The sequence below is a fragment of the Myotis davidii genome, unplaced genomic scaffold, assembly GCF_000327345.1.
Source record: "Myotis davidii unplaced genomic scaffold, ASM32734v1 scaffold2147, whole genome shotgun sequence".
NCBI lineage: Eukaryota > Metazoa > Chordata > Mammalia > Chiroptera > Vespertilionidae > Myotis > Myotis davidii.
This window is the reverse complement of record NW_006297892.1, coordinates 288-8,088: the sequence shown is the minus strand read 5'-3', so window position 1 is coordinate 8,088 and position 7,801 is coordinate 288. Positions and strand designations below refer to the sequence as shown.

The following is a 7,801-nucleotide window of genomic DNA, read 5'->3' as shown; positions in this document are numbered from 1 at the left end:
CCCCTCAGTCCTAATTTGCCCCCCTCCTCCCCGCTTTCCCCATGTCAGCTTTGAGCTCAAATCATTCAGCAAATCTCATTGATCCAAAGAGGAGATTCTGAAGGAGGAGAGCACACAGGGGTGAGACATGGAGTTAGCTCCTACGTACCTAAAACCACTAAGTACCCACATACCAAGGGTGAGGTTTCAAGCTTTTGGTATGTCTCCCTCTCTCCACAAACATGCATGTGTGCTCACTCCCTCACATGCACACTGATGCAAACATAGGAAAATTTGTGATATGCACCTGCCACATGTGTGTGTGTATTACACACATGCCATCACTCACCTCACATCATCTACACCCATGAGTACACACGCATATTCACACACACCCAGGTGGGCCTATAGTGTTCCCATGTGCCTTCAGATGGACGCGTGGCCATGTTTGTGTGTGCACACACAGACCCAGCCGGGTGCATGTAGTGAATGGCAGATGAACTCCTGTCCAGGGCTGCTCCGGGTGCCCTCCTGAGCCTGTGAAGAGTTTGGCTCCTGAACCCTTGTGGAAGGGTCACAGTGAATTAGGGTGCAGCCTGGGCTCCTCAACAGTCCTTTGGGGTGGAGCACATCCCTCTCAGGAGCCCTGAAGGCTTCTATGCACGAACCCAGAAGTCAAAAGGACTGAAAATGTGCCCAACCAGCATGGCCCAGGAGATGAGAGACAACCTATGAACCTGGACATCATGGTTTGATTCCTGGTCAGGGCATGTGCCTGGTCTGAGGGCTTGCTCCCCAGTAGAGGGTGTGCAGGAGGCAGCCAATCAATGATTCTGTCATCATTGATGTTTCTATCTCTCTCTCCCTCTCCCTTCCTCTCTGAAATCAATAAAAATATATTAAAGCACACACACACACACACACAACAAAGGGATGGAAACTAAGATGGGATGAAAAGAGATAGTTGTGTTATATTCTAAAACAGAAGATGCCTTAATCAATAAGCCAAATTATTTTGTAGTTTTTTATTATTATGCTAGCACTAGCGGGCTCAAAGAAGAATATCTCTGTCAAATTCTGGGCCCCAACATGGTGGAAGTTTTCTCTATTTATACTTTTTCAGCTCTTTGTCTTCCAAATTTGGAATGAGACTTGCTATACCTTCTGAGAAAGAAGTCCTGTGTGCTGGGACAGGGCCATGAGACCATATCTCAAGGCCTGACCTGTTGCCAGCAGTGACACCTCTCTCTGGGGCATAATTTATGGCCTCTCTGGAATGGGAGTATTCTTATTTCTCATTATTATTAAAGCAAGCAAGCGTTTACAGAAGCCAAAATAGCAGGGTTAAAATTTCAAACGGCAGTTTTTACACAAGATGGAGGTTACTATGCTTCATTCCCCACTGGTTTTACGTACAATCCAAATCACTGATTCTTGTCGGTCATTGTCAGGGAGGGAGTTATATTGACCCCTGAGAATTATAATCTTAATTTTCTGTCAAATAAAGTTAGTGAGCCAGTTCATAAGGGCCCGGATGAGGGACAGGAGTAATCTTTAGAGGATCTGAAGAGTCCTGGACTCTCTATTCTGCCTGAGCTGCCTTAAGCCGGGTGTGATGAAGCCACGTCAAGTCCCGTCGACCTTGACTATGTGGGGGTGGTCAAGATGGCAGTGTGTGGTCCTTTCCAGGTAGGAGTCAGTCCTAGGGTGGCAAATTTCTTTATCTAAACAGAGTCACCAGGGCGGAAAAGACAGACCGGATAAGAAGTTGGTAAAGGCAGAGCGTCTCAAATGAGCTCCTGGAGTGCTTTCTGGGTGGACTGTAAAGCCTGTAAGGACTTGAGTAAAGATTGGTTATGGATTTCAGCTTTTCTAGATTGGTAGATCGTACTTATCTCTTAGAAGCTCTGAAAGCTTAGTGTGGTTTCGTGTAAGCTGGTGAGGTGAATAGGTCAGGGTCTGGAAGAATCATTAGAATCTGAAGAGGCTCCACTGGTTTTAGGACAGGTTCCCTGGCTGCTTCATCTGCTTCCTTGACAAGTATGGTGGCGGCTGCTACTGCCGGGAGGCAGACAGGCTACCTAGATGCAACGGGGTCAAGTCTTCTGGACAAGTAGGCTACTGGCCTTTTCTAGGGGCTGAGACCTTGGGCGAGAACCCCGTTGGCTATTCCCCTTGTTTCATATACAGAGAGGTGGAAAGACGTAGTTACATTTGGTAGTGCTAATTGGCCCATCATCCTTGCTCTGCTCATGTCTGTCTAACTGCCTAATCTATTACCTCAAGGATCCTGGCTCTGAATTCTTTTAGGGAAAAATGGACGTCGGTGGGCTCTTTTAGCTACTAGAGAAAACATTTCAGTTCTAATAACTTCTATTGAAATAAAATTTTTCTCCTTAAAATTACCCTTAAGTTTATTAAAAGAGCTAAGTTAAGACTAATTTATCTATTGTATTCAATTTGGCCTCATTGTTTGCATAAACACAACAAGAATGGTAACTGACTACCTTTGACAGAATTTCATGATTTAATCTTAATATGCCCCGTAGGGCCAGGAAGCCAAGCCATCCAGCTGCCATCAGGCTGCCTACAGTATCTGCTGAGTTAGGTGAATTCCTCACCTGCAGTGGCTCTACCCCTGCCCATACCCTAGGCTTTAAGGCCCTTTCAGTGGCCCTCCTACTCCTTGCGGCCTAGCGTGAGTGGGAGGGGTAACACGCCCGCTCAGAATGGACTAAGGGAACTTTATCCCTTCACAGGGTCTCACATGTCACAGGACCTCACAGGATCTGTAATTCATGTGACAGTGGGCTGATACTCATTCTGTTCTAAATAGGCCTCCCCCACTTTCCTAAAGTTGAGGTTTGCGCCACCCCTGACATGGGCATGGACACACAGGCCTGCAAGACAGTACACAGGCTGCCAACTGTCTTTCAATAGAGACTAAAACCATCAGGAAAAATACTTGCCTATTTGGGCACCTGCCCTTTTGGCAACTGCATTCAAATCTGTAAGAGAATTAAAGGTTAATATAACATATTAACATAATGAAGTACAATATTGGCACTGTGGCCACTTCAGGCAGCCACATTTTCTGCTACCAAACATGACACATAGTAGGGCTATACAAACATCTCAGGAAGGTGACTAAAGTCTATTCTTGACCTTCCCACAGAAAGCAAAATTGTCCTTGTCTCTCTGGAGTTATGTCCATGAAGACGCAGGTATCATCTAAGTCCATTTCACAGTTTTCTGCAGGCCACTGTCAACTGCAATTGAAGTGCTGAAGTTTTAACCCTTTCAACACAGTTGCAAATGGGAAACTTGACCAGCTTCATCCCGGCCACTTTTACAGATCCCAGGGCCCAATTGCTTGTCTCCTTTTAACCAGCAAGCCAAATGCTTAAGTCTTTTATTATGTGTTATAAAACACTCATAACTCACTGGGCAGCAACTTGGGTGTTGGGTCACTAGCCTGTATTATTTAATCAATTTCCTTTTAACATTTCTCTTTTCCTTTGTATCACATACACAACCTTCATAAATTTCACACTTTCATATTAGCCTTTAAACCTTCGTTCTATGTCCTTCAAAAACGCATAACCTATGTTCTTCTATGTTCTTCGATTAAGTATCTCTACTCTAATATTCTTTCCTTTCTGTCATACTGTTAGCAACCTGTAGACCTTTTTTCCTTTTTTTTCTTTAAAATGTTCCTTTACCCTTAGAAACCTTAATTTTTAATAATTATCAAAGGGTAAACAGCCAGCATTTCTTAGATTAACATCTATGAACACACTTTTAATGTACTTTTACTTTCAAGAAAATACACCTTTAAAAAAGTATAAGAGACCTTCCTCCTGTAATAAAACTAAGAGCAGGTAAATTAAAACTTGTCTAGCAGTTAATGTTTTAGTTTTTTTGTTTTGTTTTTTTAAAAAAATATTTAGATATTTGTCATTTAACCCAGCAATGCTCCAAAGCCTTTAAATTAATTAAGAAAATTATATAGGAGCAGGCTTGGATTTAAACTACTACATTTTTCCTTAGAGATAACATCTAAGGTTACTACTGCGGCTTCTGTTTCTGGCCCTCTGGGCCAGCCCTTCCCAAGGCCGCTGGTTCTACAATTGTGAATCCCATGTTAGTTTTCTGTTGTTGCCTTTCTTACTTTATGGACATAGATATTCTGAGCCTCTTTTAACAGCTTTTCTGCACTTCTATGTTACCTGGGTGCAGGTGGGCTGAGACCAAGGGGGGCGTCAGCAAAGAGAGTAGGGAGAGGTAGATTTTCATTGATTTTTTGCTGGCTTCTCTAGAAAGCCCCTTTGTCTGTCTACCCACTCCACTCCCCCACCACACCCTTCGTCTCCAGGCAGCAGGACTTGGCTCCTTTTTTTCCCCTTTGTTTGTTTGCTTTTTAAAAAATATATTTTATTGATTTTTTACAGAGAGGAAGGGAGAGGGATAGAGAGTTAGAAACGCCGATGAGAGAGAAACATCCATCAGCTGCCTCCTGCACACCCCCTACTGGGGATGTGCCCACAACCAAAGTACATGCCCTTGACCGGAATCGAACCTGGGACCCTTCAGTTTGCAGGCCGACGCTCTATCCACTGAGCCAAACCAGGTAGGGCTCCGCTTAGTTTTTATCTTTCTCCCTCTCCCCTTCTCCTGGCAGGAAGATATAAGAGCCAGTAACTAACAGGCTAACAATAAATTAGCCCTTTGTTTTAAACTTCTCTTTGAGATTTTTATGACTTTACACTTTTTTTGCAAATAGTTAACTTTAGAACTCACTTTTTTTTTCTCGCTTTTCCTTCCAAGTAGTAAACTTGCATGGGTTGTAATCTTTACAAATTTTGTACCTTTGAATTAACCTTAGAATTTTTAAATATAACCCAACACAGCAATATCATAAATCAGGGCAGAGCAAATTAAAGTCTCTACTTTACAGATAGAAACCTCCCTAGCTAAGAGTTCTCTGGTGAGCTAATACTTAAAAAAAAGAGAAGGATGGTCAATGTCATCCTGCAATCTCTTTTACAGTCCAGTCCTACTGGGCTTCCCCCCCAAAGCAGGGCTGGCTTACCCCAAACAAATTAAACAAAGAGACAAAGATATCAACAAATACTCTCATGTTTTTAGCCAGATATTTCTCACAGTTAACAGAAGCACACAAAAGCACAGGACAACACAAAGCAGCTCTCACGCTTACATTTACATACCAGTCAGTCTGAGCCACCTCCCCTGACCCCAAAGGCAGGCTTGAACTCAGACTGCACTTCCGAAGTTAAACAGTTAATCAAATTGCTGCCCAACTCCCCTAACAAAAACAGACTTGGAGGCCTAACAGAAACATGTGGGGGCCCCCTGAACCCACGCCCCAAGAACAGGATTCTGGACTGACATCTCGGTGAGAACCTACTGGAGAAGTTACAACTGCGTCCAGTCCTTCTTCTCGGTAACAAAATGACCAGTAACACAAACAAGGAAACAGGAAAATGAATTAGAATTTACTTAATCAAATGTACTCACCTCCAGAGGTTTATTGTTGTTGTTATTCTTTTGTTTTTACTCTGAAAGAATGCAGGGGCATGTCAGGCTCCTCGGTTTGGCTGCCAGAACCACCAAGGAGTGTCTCCAGGGCCCTGGAAGCTTCCCAGGGGCCGGCAGCCAGGCCAGGGTTGACCAACGGCCCTTGGCGTCTGAGACAAAGTGCTAGTAAGCACTGTCTCCCCATATGGGCCACCAAATGTTATATTGTAAATTAGAAGATGCCTTAATCAATAAGTCAAATTAATTTGTAGTCTTATTATTATGCTAGTGCTAGCAGGCTCAGAGAAGAATATATCTCTCAAATTCTGGGCCCCCAACATGGTGGAAGTCTTTTCTATTGATACTTTTTCAGCTCTTTGTCTTGCAAATTTAAAATGAGATTTCCAGACTTTCTGAGAAAGAAGCCCTGTGTGCTGGGACAGGGCTATGAGACCATATCTCAAGGACGGCCCTGGCACCAGCACTGACACCTCTGTCTGGGGCATACATAGTTTATGGCCTCTCTGGAATGGGAGTAGTCTTATTTTTCCTTATTATTTAAGCAAGTATGCATTTACAGAAGCCAAAATAACAGGGTTAAAATTTCAGACAGCAGTTTTTACACAAAATGGAGATTACTATGCTTCAGTTGAATGTCACACAGGTGATGCTTTTATAAATTGTATTCCCATCTTAGAGATGAGGAACTGGAAACCCCGAAAAAGGAAGTGATGTTCCCTTGTCCACCTGGACAGTCAAGGCCAAGGCGGGGCTGAACACCTGGCCCTCTGACTCCCAGACAGGCCTCTCTCCAGCACTGACTCTCTCCTGCCCCTGACGCCCATGCACACCTCTCAGCTGTCCTTGTCCTCTCTCCCAGCTCTCCAGCCTCCCCCACATGCACACCTAGAGGCCAGCACTGGGCACACACAGTGCAGAGATTAGCACAGCGCTGCTCTCAGATGGCCCAACCTCTCCTCTTCTTTCCCACACCCACACCCGGCATGGACCTCCCTGTCAGTGCCACATGCCCTGCTGTTATGCAGGGACCACAGTGAGATCAGAGGGAGCACCGTCCTCCTTTCCTACGCTCAGAGGCTGCATGATGCCAAAGCTTCCTGGTCCCACCCAGTAACTGGGAGAGCGATTCTGCCATGCAACATGGGATGCAGTAGAAAGAGCACATCTCAGCTTTAGTGTGAGATCAGATAAGGGTGACTCCCCAGCTCTACATGTGATGGTCACATGATGGTGAGCCTCTTACTTAACCTCTCTGAGCCCAGTGTCCTCATCTGTAACTAGACAGGCAGATCCACCTCCCAGAGCGCACCGCAGACCCGGGGTCTCACCTTTGTCCTCCCTGGTGCTCTGAGGCCCTATGTGGGAGGCCTGGGGCTCTGGTTGGAGCACAAAGGTCTCAGAGCCATGGAGCTTTGGCAGGTGCCCCCAGAACCCCACCCTGACTGTGCTCTCCTCCTAGTGGAGCTCTTCCCCAACGGCCGAGGTGTTGGCCAGAAGGTCTTCAAGGCAGCCGGCTTTCAGAAACCTTTCCAGGAGGCACAGCAAGTGTGCGCACAGGCCGGGGGGCAGCTGCCCTCCCCACGCTCCGCAGCTGAGAACAAGGCCTTGCAAAAGCTGGTCGAGGTTGAGAACAATGGTGCTGCGTTCCTGAGCATGACTGACGCCCAGACGGAGGGCAAGTTTACCTACCCAGGAGGGGAGCCCCTGGTCTATTCCAACTGGAATCCCGGGGAGCCCAACAATAAGGGCGGCAATGAGGACTGTGTGGAGCTCTTAACCAACGGCAAGTGGAACGACATACCCTGTGAACAGAAGCGCCTTGTGATCTGCGAGTTCTGAGCCCTTGAGGTGGGTGGGGCAGCCGTGGTCCAGGAGCCTTGCCCAGACCCGTGTGCTGCTGACATGACAAGGAAGAGCTGAGGGCTCTGTGGCTGGGCTTCTGCATAGTCATGGGATGAGGCCAGCCAAGGGCTCCCATGGAACTCCTCTCTCAGAATAAAATATGAAATTGTCTTCACATACTGCCTGCTCTGTCAGAGGAAGAAGAGCCAGCCTGCTTTCCCAGTTGCAAGGGATAAAATTAGTCCCAAAATCTAAAAACTCCTCCTCAGCCCTCTGCCTCCTCAAACTGTCAACCCAGCAAGTCACTCCCTCCTCTGTCACTCCCGCCTCTGTCACTCCCTCCTCTGTCACTCCCTCCTTTTGCTGTGGTGTCCCCTTAAGGCAGTTCCCTACCATCTTCTTTTGCTAGCCCCTCCTCCTC

At 46.1% G+C, this 7,801-nt stretch overlaps 1 pseudogene; it reads left to right on the top strand.

Moving 5' to 3' along the window:
• The first annotated feature begins 6,736 nt into the window (after window positions 1-6,736).
• On the top strand, window positions 6,737-7,555 carry LOC102752716 (annotated as a pseudogene).
• Window positions 7,556-7,801: the final 246 nt, after the last annotated feature.